Source organism: Pelmatolapia mariae, linkage group LG3_W, assembly GCF_036321145.2.
Source record: "Pelmatolapia mariae isolate MD_Pm_ZW linkage group LG3_W, Pm_UMD_F_2, whole genome shotgun sequence".
Classification (NCBI taxonomy): domain Eukaryota; kingdom Metazoa; phylum Chordata; class Actinopteri; order Cichliformes; family Cichlidae; genus Pelmatolapia; species Pelmatolapia mariae.
Window position 1 is genome coordinate 19464669 of NC_086229.1, and position 16895 is coordinate 19481563.

General features: G+C 41.0%; 1 pseudogene; it reads left to right on the forward strand.

The window, feature by feature from the left end:
* The first annotated feature begins 15112 nt into the window (after nt 1-15112).
* LOC134621119 (serine protease FAM111A-like) lies at nt 15113-16613 on the forward strand (annotated as a pseudogene).
* Nucleotides 16614-16895: the final 282 nt, after the last annotated feature.

The following is a 16895-nucleotide window of genomic DNA, read 5'->3' on the forward strand; positions in this document are numbered from 1 at the left end:
AGCGCAGCAGTGGTCATGTGCGCATCACACCTCGGGAGAGTGAGAGACAAAAGGCGCAGCGGCAGAGCATGGCAGTTGTAACGCAGTTTTGTGTGATTCCGTGTGCGTTAATGAACCTGTAAGTGTTATTACCTTTGACAGGTGTGATAACAGTTATAGTTGTTTGTGCATGTTAAAGCTAAAGTTATGCCTCGGTACACTGATATCATGTTAGTAGGTTTATTTAAGTATTTAATTAATTTGCACTAAGTTAATACCAGTGGCCAGAATCTCCTCCAATGATTGCATCCGGGGGTTAAAGTCCTTCATGTAAATATGTAAAAATTGTGTACGTTTCTGTTCTGTGTCTTGTGTACTGTTTGTTTGTATATGTGTCTTTCTTGCTGCTGTTACACCCAAATTCTTCTGTGGAGCATAATTAAAGACAGTGAACTAAAGTCCTGGACTGCTGCAGTCTTTCTGACCGAAGACTTAGGCCAGACTTGTATACCCAGCACCTCCTCCAGTGTATATGTATGTATATATATATATATATATATATATATATATATATCTTCTACAGCCATGATGACCTGATTTTTTCCCCTAAATTCAGACAAGCTGAAGTTATTGTACATGACTTTAAAAAGCCTCAGAAGCATAGTGAATGCTCAACCATCGGCATTATGGGTAGTGTAGTAGGAGACACTCACCTGGCATGAAATAGTGTCGGAAATGAAATAAAAGACCCCCAGAAACCACAAGAAGAACCAGGAGAACCAGGAGAGCTTTGGCCCAGGATGGAAACCGTTCTGTGGAGAAAGATCAACATGACCTTTGACTGAATGCCAATAATGGAATAAATAAATAGGCCTATACTTCAGTCAAGGAGCCAACATGGCTATTCTGACAGTGTTAACATAATAAAGTTTTATCTGAGTGATGTCAGATGTATCCACAGCAGGTGTTGCTGACCTTTGACCTGCAACTGTACATCACTCCGACTCAGTTCACGCCGAAATTCTCTGACGGAGCAGGTGTAGGTGGCGCTGTCAGACAGTTGGAGGTTGGTCAGGTTCAGGCTGAGGTCTCCAGTATCCAGAGCGTCAGTCTTCATGGATGTTCGGCCGCTGTAACGCTGGTTTTGATCTTTCAGTTCGTCTCCTTCAAGCTGAAGCTGGTGGATGGTTGGAGGACTGAGGTCGGAGCGACTCCACACCACTGAGGGGTTGTCTAGTAGAAAAATGTTAAACTGACAGTACAGCAAAGTGAACGAGTCCCCCTCATACGACTCCACAGCTGAAGCATGCTGGGAAACTGAGGACACACAGACAGAGACTCCATGAGTCACTTTGAGGTAAAGATCAAGTTTAGACACATTTACAGAAACCAGGAGACAGAACGACAGAAACATTCAACATTTTAACATCTCACAGATAAAACCCTGAATAAATTAAGTGAACAGTATGACAGACAAATAAAAACAATCAAAAATAAAAACATCATCAAAGAGTCCAGTCATGTCCACACATGAGATGAGGGAGGACTGGAGGACGTTTTCAAATCTGTGTCAGATAAAAACGGGGCAGGACTGGGTGGAAAATCAGCCCTGGCATTTTGTCATTTTTCCTACAAAAAGTCTCTTTATCCTTCAAGCTCGGGTCCTCTACCAGAGGCCTGAGGGCTTGAGGGTCCTGCGCAGTATCTTAGCTGTTCCTTGAATTGTGCTGGACAGAGCTCTCCGATGTTTTTCCTGGGACTTGCTGGAGCCACTCGCCTAGCTTGGGAGTCACTGTACCTAGTGCTCCGCTTACCACTGGGACCACCGTCACCTTCACCCTCCACATCTTCTCAAGCTCTTCTCTGAGCCCTTGGTACTTGTGAAGCTTTTTGTGTTCCTTCTTCCTGATGTTGCTGTCATTTGCTATCTATCACTACGTTCGTCTTCCTCTGCTTGTCTACCACTACGAGGGTAGACAAACACCACCACGGTTCGTTAGCCATCACCAGTACACTGCACAGTCAATCATCAGTTTGGCTCTTTAGTTTGAAGAGTTCAAAGCAGCAGCAGAGAATCTAAAGTGTGTCACACAGCACCAAGTTTCCTTTGGTCACATATGAAATGTGAGTCAGAGCTTCAGCTACACAACAACACACACACAGCAGCTGATTGTAACATGAGCTCATCTGAAAGCCACCAAGAAGAATCCAGTGATTTGAAAGTTGCTGCTTTGGATTGTTAGTTTGATCTGAATCAGAATCCAGTGTTTGATGGAAATCTGCTCCTGCTGCACTTCAACACATTAAAGAGAGAGAGATGATGATGAGAGCAGAGAGAGGAAGGTGTACTTACCGTGCAGGAGGATCACAAACACCACAAACATCTTCATGTTCCTGTCAAACTCAGAGACTCTTTAAAAGCCCTTCAGGACATCAGCTCACAGCAGCTCTCACTTTCCTCTGCTGATCATCTACTGACACTCTCACACTGCTCACACTGTCACAGAGTTCAGCTTCACACTTTGTTAAAGCACATCTGTGGAATGAAGTCCGGCCGGCCACAGATCACTTCTGAGGAAAGAGGAGGACGTCGGCTTTCCTCCTAGTTTCACGCCCGAGCGCTCCGGTTGGAGGCGGCTGCTGCGCCCTCACCCTGACACGCACAAAGCTCCACCTTCAGTCCTGACACTGAAACATCCACTGTAGCTACAATGATGCAGATGTGACCCTCAGCAGCTGGATTTCCTCTCCATAGATGTGTTTCCATGCAGATCATGGACATAAAGCAGCTCCAGGATGAAGAGTGTGAAAGAACTTCTTCCACTACAGTATTCATTACAGCACTGTGGCACTCCACAAACCCTCACACTGTCTCAATCCCTGTTTCCAGTTTGACTGAGAGAAGGCCTGAAGCTCAGCCAATCACAGGACAGCAAGTGATCAGCTGACACAGTGATTTGAAGCTGTCAGGGTGAGGCTGCTTCATGCAGGTGTGAAACTATGAGGAAGCTGAACGCCTCCTCTTTCCTCAGAAGTGATCTGTGGCAGTCTGCCATCATGTTTGGCTGCACACACTAAATGTCACTCACTGAAAGCAAAACTACACGTACACAGGGCCCCTCACCTTCAAACAGGGGCCTGACAGAGCCAGGGGGGCCAGGCCCCGCCAAGCAGCCATTAGCCAGAACACACCCAAGCACCAAGAACCACCAACTCACCGGAGGATGGAGGTAACAGCACCCGACAGAGAGTGTTGGGGGGAAAATAGTGTCTGTTCTGATAGTTTATTAGAGATTTCCATCATGAATTCATTGTGGAAGCTGAGCACAAGTTAAAAGACCAAACACAACTAAATAACATGTGTTTATCATACAAATATAAAAGGCTGTTATAATAATATGTGGCTTACACGCCTGTTAAAACCTGCCTGGTGACAGATGACACTGACAGTAATCTGTGCTTTGATTCAACCTGAGAGCTGCTGATGATTGAACTGCAGATTTAATGCAGGAATATTTCCTGTTTGAACTCTTCAGGGACCCGTGTATTTCCTGAGCAAACACTCTTCATGCTGCTGCTGTGCTGTCAGCTTTAAAATGCAACAATAAATATTTCTATTGATTTGCACAGAAAGCTTTTAAAAAGCAACAGAACAATAAAAGCAGCAGCAGCTCTGACTGTGTTCATACCAACTTAAATATGTCAAAGTCAGGTTTCTGTTTAAAACACATCACTGAATATTTGAGTTACAAATACACAGATTTAACTACATTAACTTAACTGTGGTATAAAAACTGGATTTATTGACTGCTATGTAGCAAACATAGAGCTCAGTTTAACAAACAGAGTAGAAAGGTCTGTATGAGAATGAAGCTGCTGATGCAGGACTGTACACATGTTCCTGTTTAGAGGCAAAGTCGCCCTCTACAATGTAGCAACAGGAAATAGAAATATAGTTTTATTTTCCTTCTTTTTCTTCTGGTTCAAGCTGAATACAATTAGAATAAAAAAGTTAGACTAAAGTTTGTACTCACATATACTGATATGATTTTATCATTATGTTAATACAGCACAAGGGTCAGTTAGCTTTGCACAACAATACAAAGTTCAAATTTCCTGCTCTGACTTGGCCTCAGGATGTCTAGAAGCAAGAATCAAGCGCACCCAAAGGAAACAAGCGCACCAGTGGTCACGTGCTCAGCACACAGAGTGGGAATGACTGAAGGAGCTGCTGTAACGCAGCTATAATGCAGTTTTGTGTGACTGAGTGAGTTGATGAATCTGTAAGTGTTCTTACTTTGGCAGATTCATTAACATGATACTGATTATAATCTGGCTGTAATCTCCTGCAATGACTACAATCAGCGGGATGAGGAATAAAGGACTTTTCTATGGTTTCCTTTAACTGTTGCTAGCTCGCCATATTTATGCCTCACTATTAGCAACTTGTAAGACATGTGCTATTTAGCCAATGTTGGGTCTGCAGTGACCCCTTGTGGACATTGTGAGATATTGCTTGTGTTGAGTAGATGATGTGTTGTGATTGTTTTCCTAGTTATCTATGACTCTACTAATTATAAAATTGCCATGTTTATAGTCACACGTGCTGTTTACTATAAAACAAGAAGTTCAAGTTTGGCTGCACCGAATTCAGATTAAGCCTCACAAACATTTTCATGTAAACAATTCTTTTGTGGGACTTAATTAAAGACAATTAACAAACTCCTGGACTGCTGCAGTCTTTCTGACAGAAGACTTAGACCAGACTTGTGTCCCCAGTATAAATATATTTTACAAACATCCTTCAAAGAGCTACTTTTTACTTTCTTATTTTAAGTACATTTCAGAGCCGGTACTTTTACTTGAGTAAAGAAGTTGAATCAGTACTTCTACTTTTACTGGAGTATTTTTAATAGTAGTATTTGTAGTTGTACTGAAGTACTGAATGTCTGTACTTTGCCAACTCTCCTCATGTCCTGATGTGTTTACCTGTCCAAGCTGCACAGGTGAGTCTGACTCTGTGAGCTCAGCAGGATTCAGCCTGAAGCCTCTGCAGTGAGACAGCACCCTGACCCTCACACTCAGATTTTTATTCTGCTTCTTATTACACTTAATGGTCTGTGTTTGATATGTGACTCACTTATATATTTCTCATTGTTTTAATCCACAGCTCAGACTGTTCGTTTAAATTAAACCAATCGTTTCCTCCTCTTGCTGTCAGTGTGGTTACTGAACATGAACTCTGATCTCTGAGTGAGAGCAGCACAGACTGAATACCAGGATAACAAACTGATGTACTGTTTGGTTTTTACATGTATTATTATTAGGGCTGTCAGTGTTAATGCGTTAATGTGGGATTAACGCGGTCATTACGAATAACGCGATTACAATTTTTAACAAACCCATCTGGAGCGCAGAATGTAATATAATGATTAGGGCTGTCAGCGTTAACGCGTTAACACGAATTAGCCCACATTAACGCACAAAGCAGACCCCTGGATGGGGCTCAGCCAGCAGACACAGGGGGGCAATATGTACATTATCTCGGCAATACCTCTGAAAGATTGAAGATTGTATGTGGCGTTCTTCAAGGTTCTATTTTGGGACCTAAACTTTTTAATTTATATATTAATAATATCTGTGAAGTATCAAAAAGGTTAAATTCTATTTTATTTGCAGATGACACAAACTTTTATTGCTCAGGAGAGAATTTGAAAGATTTGGTTGAAATTATGATTTCTGAGATGTTAAGATTAAAAAAATGGTTTGATGTAAATAAATTATCTTTGAATCTGACAAAAACGAAATTTATGATAATTGGCAATCGTGTAAAGGAGGAAGAAGTCATTATGTCCATTAATGGAGAATTGATTGAAAGAGTTACTGAATTTCGCTTTTTGGGTGTAATAGTAGATGAAAATTTGACGTGGAAATCACATATTGAGTATATTAGAAAGAAGATGGTTAAAAACATTTATATTTTGGGAAATGTAAGAGATTTATTAGACCACAAAACAATGCACATTTTATATTTCTCATTGTTTTTTTCATACTTTAGTTACTGTGTCGAAGTTTGGGGGAATACATATGAGAATACTATAAAACCTCTAAACTTATTACAGAAGAAAGTGATACGAATGATTCATAACGTTAAATATAGAGAACATACAAATAAATTATTTATAAAATCAAAATTATTAAAATTAGGAGATTTAGTGAAACTACAGACACTATTAATTATGTTTAAGGCTAAAAATAATATTTTGCCTTCTAAGTTACAAAGAGTATTTTTAACGTGTTCGGGGGGAGAAGACAGCAGAAGGAAATTTTATTTTAAGCATCAACTAGCTAGGACAACACAAAGATTAATGAGTCCAACGGTTAGGGGTATACAACTGTGGAACTCTCTTCATTATAATTTAAAGAATTGTATACATTTACATTGTTTTAAAAAGTGTTACATGTCTAAAACGATAACTCAATATGAAGAATATGAATGAAATTGGAGTTAACTGAATTAGGATCCATTATTTTTTGCTTCATTTATTTTATTTACTTATCTTTTCTCCTTGTTACTATGTGGAGTGGTATATTCTGATTGTAAATTTGTTGTTTGGTTTGAGTTAGGACTGCAAATAAATGTTAATGTTATTTGTTCCTTGACTTTTGGTGCCCACTTGCAATATAAGCTGGATTGTAGATAGGGGGCAGGGTTTAATAAGAATATATTCTTCTGCCTGCTCCTTTTCACACATGGTTGCAGTGCTTTACTGACAGAAAGTGTAGTTGGTTTGTTTGAAAGAACTAACTGTGGAAACTGTTGACCAAGTGTGAAATAAATAAATAAAATGAAATGAAATGAAACAAACTTCTCAGATGAGAGGTGAAACGTCTTTAAGGAAACTTAAAGAAGTCCAGAGCTTTTCTTTCCAAGCTCCTCAGACTACGATGACTGAGAACCTTCACAGACATTCCTGATTATTATTATTTGCTTTCTTTCATGTATTTGTGCCTTTCAGTGTTTTTATTTAATTGTTCACCTGGTTTACTAAGTTGTATTTGACATTTCTGTTCAGCCTGGAGCTTACAGACAGATTTACATTTCCAAATATCGCTGTGTTTATTTCCGGTTTGTTGTCACCGTTGATCAGGTGCACCTGTGCTGTGTTTAGTGCGGAGAAACGGAGCTCAGAGGGCTGAATGAGCTCGGCTCAGACCGGAAACAGCGCAGACACGAGGCTACTTTAGCATGGTTAGCTAGCTCTGCCATACCGGAAGTGTCCAATCTGTGACTACAAAGTCCACAGTCTGTTAGTCTGGTCTGTTTCTAACCTTCCCTCATACTTTTACTATTAAAGCCTCATCATTAAATCTGTATTTCCAACACTGTGTGAATTTCCATGACGTCAGAGGCGCGAGCTGCACCTGAGTGTAACACTTCCGGTCACAGAGGACTGTCTGCGGAGCTGCTGCAGGTTAAACAGAGACTTTCTTACCGTTCATGAGGAGCAGGAACACCACCAGGGTCTTCATCCTCCTTTAAAAACAACTCAAACCGACACAAAGTCCCGTTAAATCCTCTGCTGACCCAACGAACCCACACCTGGACACACCTGCAGCTCCCAAACACGCCCACGCACAAAGTTTACTTTCTGTTTAACAGGAAGTCTCCGTGTGTCGCAGATATCAGATAATAAAATGTGTGTGAAGTAGATTTTAAATAAAACGTATAAATGTGCCACATGAACACAAACAGCTGGATCATTGTGGTCTGACAGGCCTGTTAAAGAAAGTCTGAGGCTCAGTGATGTTTGTGGGAATAGTTCATGGAGCTGTGGATCACCTTCATGCAGGAAGTGAACTTTGTTATGGTGAAATTATAAAAGTGTTTACATTTAAAATATGTTTTATAAAAATAAAACATTATTACAATTATTATAGTATTATAATTTAAAGCTTCAGCCTTTATAGTGGTGAGAGAGTTAAACTGAACACATCCTGTTAAAATCTGATTCATGAGGCAGTAATAAGATCTGCCACAGATTAATAACATTATGTGAGTTATGGAATAGCCTCAATAAATTAAGACTAATACCATCAATTTTCATTAACTTTCACTTAAATCATAACTTTCAATAATTAGGGATCTGACATAACCTAATATAAATGTGATTTATGATATAAATGCTCAGGTACTGATGAGAAAAGAAGAAAAATGTGACTTTTTCACATTTCTTTTTAATTGTCTGTGTTGAAACCATCAAAATTTACTCTGCTAAACATTTAAGTAGTAACAATGGGAGATGTTGACATCAGTGGAAATCTGTTTTGTGATTTTTGTTTATTTTACTTTTATTGTCTAATCAGTAAAAACAAAACATAATAAAAACTATGAAATTGTAGTCATGTGCTTTTATGAGTGAGATGTGATTAGTGGTAGATCCTGTGTTTGTGTATCAGAGCCTATGAGCAGTCATTGAACCAGCAGCACACTTGCTTCATTCCAGTTTAAGTGGGAAGTCAGATTTCCAGCTGGGAACACCAGAGAAGCTCCACCAGGCTGGACTTCAAGATGGTGACAGCGTAGTAAAACCTTAAAGAAGGATCTTTGTTGGTTCTTGGAAGATGTTTCTGCTCTCATGTGATACCTGGAGAGTCTCAGGTATGTCACTCCTAGAGGGGCTGTCACCTTGGAGGTGGTGCTGAGGGTTATTGACAGACTATTGACCATGTGACTCATCACATAACCAACATGTGAAACATGGTGTGGGTCATTACCATCACAGGTGTGACTTGCCTCACCCTATCATGTGACCTGCTGAGGTCACCTGATTGTGAGTGGGTGCTGAGGCGTCTGGAAGGATCTCAGACTGCATTATAGATGGCAGACAGTTGGTGTCATAAGCCCCGCCCTCTGTTCAAAGATGACCATTCACAGTGGACATAAACGGCTTCTTTCCCTCCTCTTTCAATCCATCTGTCTTCTCTGTCCAGAATGTGAACATTGGCATCCTCGAAAGAGTGACCTTTGACCTTTAGATGCAGATGGACAGCCAAGTCTTGTCCCGTGGAGGTGGCTCTTCTATGTTGTGCCATGTGTTTGTGAAGTGGCTGTTTGGTCTCTCCAATGTAGAGGTCTGAGCATTCCTCGCTGCACTGTACAACATACATCACATTGTTAAGTTTGTGTTTGGGAGTTTTGTCTTTGGGATGAACCAGTTTGTGTCTGAGTGTGTTGCTGGGTCTGAAGTACACTGGGATGTCGTGCTTGGAGAAAACTCTCCTGAGTTTCTCTGATAAACCTGCTACATAAGGGATGATGGTGTTGTTCTGTCTGTTGCTCCCTTCTCTGCTTGCTGTCTCAGACTCCTTCTGTTGTGTCTTCACTAGTTTCATAAAGGCCCAGTTTGGATAACCACATGTTGTAATGTTCATTTTCTTTCTCTTCCACCTTAGAGGGAACGTTCCCTGTTGCCTTCATGCTGTTATGACCTGGATGACTGAAAACCTGCACAGACTGTAAAACTTGTAATCTGTAGAGTAAATCATTTGGAAGTGCCACCTTTTCACTGATTCTGTCACGGCTGCGGTGGCAGACGTGTGGTGTGTCTGAGAGAGAACCCAAACTGGCACTGGCTTGGATGTGAGCGAGCTTTATTTAAACGTTGGTGGCACAAACAGGAACACGGCAAGCAAAAACAGAACCTAAAGATAACCTAAACTGGGAATGACTAACAAAAGTAACCTGAAACCTGACGGGGGACGGGGATGCAGGGAGACGCAGGGTTGATGACACAGGCGAACCAGCGGCGAACACGAGAGAACACACACTATAAATAAAACTGAAATGCAATCTGAAAACACTGGCATAAGACACAGACCTTCACAATAAAACAGGAAATGCAGAACACAAGGAAGCCACGTAACAAACCCTAAAACTAGAACTCAAGAAACACTAAAAAACTAAGAAACTTGACACCATGAGAAGAAACCAAAAACCAAAAGTACAAAACTTAAAAAACACTGCGTCACCTGCCCAGGACCAAAACAGATTCTTTTATTTACAGACTATTTTAAGTGTACTGTTCTGCACGGTGATGCAGTGGTTAGCACAGTTGCCTCACAGCAAGACGGTCTTGAGTTCAATTCCACCATCAGGCCAGAGCTTTTCTGTGTGGAGTTTGAGTGTTCTTCCAGTGTTTCCGTAGGTTTAAAGCTTCAGACTCTAATGTGCAGCCATCACCTCAGAGATAAACAGCAGCACTGAGTTGCTCAGCGTTAAATAATGATCACATTAAAATGTTTATCTAACGCTTTGTGCACTAAATCAGCAGATTGATGATTTTCTGCTTTAATCTCGTCTTATTTGTTACAGCTGCTGCATTTTAATTTTATCTTCTTCACAGATTTTAAATTATTTTATCATCATCATCTACTGACGTCTGATTGGAGCAGGCAGCAGTTACAGGGATCATTTCTGCAGAAGAAGAAGAGTCGTGTGACCATCAGGTCAGAGTCTGCCTTCATACTCACACCTGCTGTGCTGCTGACACTGACAGCAGGCGCTCCTCCCTGTGAGTCTGAGAAGATGAAACTTTGAGGTTGTTATTCAGAGCTCATGATGTTCAGTCTGTTTAATCAGCACTTTGTTCCTCTAACAGGAACTCAGGTCCCTCCTCTTCCTCCTGTAGATGCAGCAGGTTCACTTCCTGTCTTCACTGAGCTCTGAGATCACAGATTTATGATTAAAGTAACAGGAAGTGGTAACAGAAGATATAAACGCATCACTCTGGGACTAAACGATCACGTGATGTGATGCTGGGGAAAGGTGCCCACAGCAGTGCCCACTGACCCACACCAACATCTGGGCTTCATGTTAAGCAGAAGTAACAGCTGCTGATTTCAGGCACCAACTGGTGGGAGCAGGTGTGTTTACACCACCAGGGCAGTGTAACAAACCTCATCTAACAAAGCAAAGCAGAAATGTGTTTTTCAATCAGTCATGAAATGTACAACAAAAATGACTGAAATCAGAAATGCAGAGGCTAAAGGCTCCTCCTTTGGCTTCTATGTTTTTTTGTGTTGCCCTCATGTCTCACACTGCTCTGATCAGCCAGTATTTAAGTCCTCTTTGTTTCTTGTGGGTCGGCTCACTTTGATTGTGTTGAGCAGTTAGTTTGGAGTGAAGTTGTTTGAGCTTAGTTCTGATCAGCTGACCTCTCTGAGGCCCTGTGAAAAAACATAACCACCCAGCTTGTGTCATCATTTTGATTGATGACCCTAGCCTTGACCTTTTGACCTTTCCGGAAGTACTCCGGAAGTGTGTAATATGATCCATAAGCGTGACACCTGTTGTGACACCTGTTGTGAAAAAAAAAAAAAAGTTTTCTCCCTTAGAGGGAGGGGGGTCTGTGGAGGGAGGAGAATTAAAAACAGAGAGGGAGGGGTATGGTTCCTGGGGGTAACGCAGCTGTTGAGTCAGTGCTGTATAGAGAGACAGAGCGGCAGTTAGTTTTCCACAGACAAACTCATAGTTTGAATTCTGTTTCAGTATTATGCCAATTTTCTCAGTAAAGAGCTATTTCTTTTTACAATAGCGGATGTAATTTTACTTTCTTATATTACAGGCACAATAAAATAAAAAAACTTTAAGATTATCTGACTAGTAACGGATTACATATATATATACATATATATATACACATATATACACATATATAGTGCCGGGTGGAGGTAAGCTACACCAGCGCTTGTAATGGGAAAAAAAAGAGTGACTTCCTATTGCCTGTAGAGAACCATTTCTTTCAATAGTATTTTCTTATATTACAGACGCAATGAAAAACCTTTAAGATTATCAGCCTAGCAACAAATTGCATTTTCATAGAGTGGGGGTGGAGGCAGGCTACACCATCGCTTGTAATGAAAAGAAGAACTTTCTATCTGCTTGTAACCTACAGACCACCCACCTCGTATGTGTAAAGTAAGCCTTAGAGGAAAAAAAGAGCAGCGCCCATATTCAGAAATTGGCCTTACTTAAACAATTAAAACACCCTCGGATGAGGTATTTTGGTTTTGTGCAGCCACTCCTTCTCAGACCAAAGTAAAGAGTTTTTCTTCATGTTTGAGCTCCTTTTACATTAGGTTTTCTCATTAGCAGAAAATAGACGGAATCCCTAAAAGAAAATGGTCTTGTTTTACACACACCGCGGGTCAAGAAGGAGTCAACAAACCGCTCTAGTCATTATCAGTATTTCTTAATGCTTATAACCTACAGCGCGCCCACCTCGTATGTGTAAAGTAAGCCTTAGTGGAAAAAAGCGTTGCGCCCGTATTTGGAAATTAATTTTATTAAAACACCCCGACCAGGTATTTTGGTTTTGTGGAGCCACTCCTTATCAGACCAAAAGTAAAGAGTTTTTCTTCATTTTTTGAGCTACTTTTACAACAGGTTTTCTCAATAGACAGAAACTCCAAAAGAAAACGGTCTTGTTTTATGCACATCGAGGAGGAGTCAACAACCCCTCTAATCGTTATTAGTATTTCTTAATGCCTCCAGCCAAGCAAAGAATTTCATATTGGCCTCAACTCATTGTACGTGTAAAATAACCCTTAGTGAAAAAAAGCACAGCGCACATATTGAGAACTTGAATAAGTTCCGCCGGTTCATCCCGGTCAATTACCTCCGAGAGATCGGGATGCTTCCTCCGTCTCGTACCATAAACGTATGAGAACCCCCCCCCCAGAGAATTTATTATTTTGGTAAGAGTGAGAGAGAGAGAGAGAGAGAGAGAGAATCGAACAAACTTTTCTACAACACGTTATACCACTCCGGGCCAGGGGGGCGATATAGCACGGACCGGCTGGATGACTACGCCGGATGGAAGCATAACCGGAAGCGTGGCAGCGAGTTTCCCTTTGACCTTCATCCTGCTCCATGATCAGCCGTTAAATCTTTCCTCAATATTGCTGTAACGTAACAACAAAGTTTTTTAAGATCAGACAGGTCCCAAAACATTCCTTACACGCAGTCACTGAATAAGCATCTGTGGCACAAATAAGCTTCAGGGACTGACTTGTTTTTTAGAACCGACCTTTGACACTTGGATGTTGGCTTAATTTTTTACACAAAGAGAAATTTGACCCTAATAATAAAAAAAACACGATACTGTGGTGAATACTTACCTCAACTTTGATGGGTTTTTTCACAGCTATTTATTTAGAAAAAAATAAATAGCCGTGCCCCTGGGGACCAGTGCGAGTTTGTGCGTCGTGGAGGGTCCAGACACTCCCACAGCGCAGACTTTGCTATCCGCACAGAGCGTTTCTGGTGTGTCTCATGCAAAAGCGACAATACAGCGTGTTTCTCTGCTCCCGGTAAGCCTGCCCTTTATAAATATCTCTTTGATTATTCAAACAGTGTTTAAATTGTGACTCGTTTGTTATCCAAAAACATTTTATCTATGTTACTGATTTAAAATATACATACATATATTTCAAGTTTTTAGCTTAAACAGACTCTTGAGCAAAATCCGTAATGGCATAACCAGTGTGCAGCCTAATGTACATCTTTTAAGTGTATGTTAATCAGTACATGAAGCGTACCTCTGAAAAGAGTCCATCATTTGTGAATTTACTGATTTATTTTTTTAACCGCAGTTTTCACAAACTGCGGATGATGAAATCCTCTGTATTGTAGAAAATGTCTTTAAACTATCGCTGTTCCTACTTACTGAGCTACTTCTTTACTATGTGAATAAAAAATTTGAACAAGAAAGGATTTAAAGACACATTTAAGCAAAGGCAAAAAAATTTGTAATGAAATTTATGTGACCTTCCGAAATCTGGCAGAGAGTGAAAATCCAAGAGCTGCTGTAATACTCTGCATTAATGATCTTTCTGTTTCTCTCCTTCTGTGTGTGTGTGTGTGTGTGCTCACAGAGGGGAGGTCACGGCAGGAGTTCCCTGAGTTGACACGTATGAACCATAAAGTCAGTTTGAACTGAGGAGCAGTTGGTAAACTACATTCAGTCTTGACAAAATTACTTTTTTATCCAAAGCATGCACAAGAATCCAAATCTCTGTATCACAATGATTTCATTAAAGCCTTATTATTTTATGGGGGCAATATCATAAATTACCGTAGATCATTAATAGGGAACAAAAAAGGAGGGAGCAATGGGAGACAGTAGTCTTGACACGTGCTTATAACTTAAAACACAAAAAACCCAGTTACAGCTGGTGAGATTTATGGTATAAACCAGACTTTCACAGTCTGCATCTTTACAGAGGTTTTTTTTTCTGCTTCTGTTCACTCCTAGTGTGATTAACAAACAACAACCACAGAGCCCACTAACTATTAGCCGCTTTTTCCCCTAAACAGTCAGTTGACTGAGAGAAATGCAATACATTATTGTGAACTGTGAACTTATATTTCCTTAACTTACATCCTATGTTCTGTTTAATCCCTTTGATGGAAAATTGGTTAAACCATTGCTCAACTTATGTCTGAATGACGGCAGATAATTCTGATGAAAAGGAAACTGACCCCGTAAGCACTTTGCAGCTGAGTCGAGGTCTCGTGGAAATAAGGTCAGGAGGTGTCTGGCGTGAGTGCGGCCTGACATTCCATTTGGGACAGCTGACAGACACATTAGTGCAACTCAGAGTGTGAGCAGCAACTCCTGTATAGTGAACATAAGAAAAGTAATGTGTAGTGCTTCTTTTTTTAAAAGCCAAGATTCCAGGGCTCATGCTTATATGGTTCAAAAACAGGTTAGTTTAGCCAGTTTGAGGAGTTGGTTCCCTGGTCCAGATATTTGGGATGGTTCAAATGCCGAGTCTCCAAATGCAAACAAAAGGATATTTTCCACATTATTTCTTAAATGTGTAAATGAGATCGGATGATGTCCGATAAAAGTAATAAACAATAAATGTAAATCAGTTTTTTTAACTATGCAGACCCACTCCAGTGAAAGCGATAAAAAAAAACTATCATGACTTTAAAGAGATTATGAACAAAATGCAATACATTTTGGTTTTTTGCTACATTAACAACTTTTCCAACTCTGATTTCCTGCAGGACCCACACGGACATCAGTCCAGACTGAAATCCAGTTCAGACGACACACGCAACATGTTCAAGCTTGCACGGAGGCCTTTCAGTAAATGTAAGAAGATGGTTAAGGCGAGAGATTGCTATTCTGTCTTTTACATCGGTACAAAGGGAGGACTAAATGTCAAAAAAGAGAAAAGTTTTTTAAAAAATGACGCTTTAAAACAGTTTGAGTATCTTTGTGTTTACGGGGAGAAAGGAATAACTGTGGCCGAGGCTCTGAAAAGAGACGGTCGCTTCGTCGATGACCTGGGCTACTTTGAGCTGGTTAACATTGACGACGAACGTAAGACTGAGTGCACAGACATAATTGATTGTCTGGACAATAAGAAATTCCAGATATGTTTTCCACAGGGAGCAGATACGGATGTAGCCATCCCAGGGCAGCAGAAACCTCCACACGCATCAAATAATGCAAAGCGCAGCGGTGGAATGACATCGGTCTTAGATGTAGCACGACAGAACGGATTGAGTCTAACAACGGCAATCAAAGAAACGGGCAGCGGCATTGACCGTAAGGAGGTTTACGATCTACTTTGTCAGCAGTATCCGCGTCTGAAACGATGGATGGAGAGTAGATTCCCCAAAAGTTCTTTCCAGGAAGCACTGAAATACAGGAAGGAGAACTTTGGAAAGAGCCGACAGTCTTTTACTTTAATTCGCAGCGTTATGTTGCTGCTCGAACTGAGCGAGTCAGTTTGTCTCATAACCGGTTCCTTCATAAAGCAAGGCACAGGCTTTGTGCTATTTGACAACTTTGTCTTGACCAACGCCAACTTATTCGACTACTGGGTTAAATCAAACACCCAACTGGCGTGAATTTGTAAACGTTACCGTGGTCTTTAACTTTGAAGACCAAGAGTCAGACAGGAACAACCTCAGCGCTGAGGTGTTTATCGGCGACGATAAGTTAGATTATGTCATACTTAAGCTAGAAACAGAGAAAGTGCCGCCGGGGCTCCTTAAGAGATTTGGGCCTGTACCTTCAGACGGCGAGGCCTGTGTCGTCGGACACCCAGGAGGAGGAGTGAAAAAAAGAAGTCCTACGTGGGTCGTGGAGAAAGAGAGGCGAGAGCATGCTGAGAATAATGACAATTTAGAAGACTGCGAGGAATTTTGCAGTCTTTGTGAAATCAATCAGCAGATCAAAAACGACCCGTATGAAAATATCTATGTCACCTACAACACTCTCATGTACCACGGCTCTTCCGGCTCCCCGGTTTTCGATGCCGAGGGACGAGTGTTTGGTCTGCACAGCGGCGGGTTTTTCTACGGGTTTCCGAACCTTAGCGAGAATGTGATTGAGTACGCCTTTCCTCTGCTCACTATATTTGAAAACTTTGTGGATAATCTGAAGAAAGATGAGTACGGGGAGGTGTTGGAAAGAGTTGAGGAGGAAGCGAAGGGAAATCCTCACCTAGAAAACATTATAGCCTCTGTTGTGGGGTCAAAGCAAGGCGTACCTGACGCGTCGTTGCATGAAGTTGAGAGTAAAACAGATTCTGAGGAGATGGCTGTGTAGAGGCAGAATGATCGCAGTAGTTTGTTTGCCTGTTTTGTACGTGTGGCACTATGTTAAAGACAGAGACATGAAAATAGTAGCCCCCCATTTTATTTTATGCTCAGAGACACTTTCTTTTAGTAAGGCCACTGCAATGTCAATTTTACTGTTATATAAGTTCAGCCAGCAGAGGGCGCTCGGTCCTGTACGCATCGGTAGCTGACGCTGCACTAGAAGAAGTAGTGTCAGTAGTGAAGAGGCAGCATACGGCCTGCGCACCGGAGAGAACTTGTTTTATTTTTC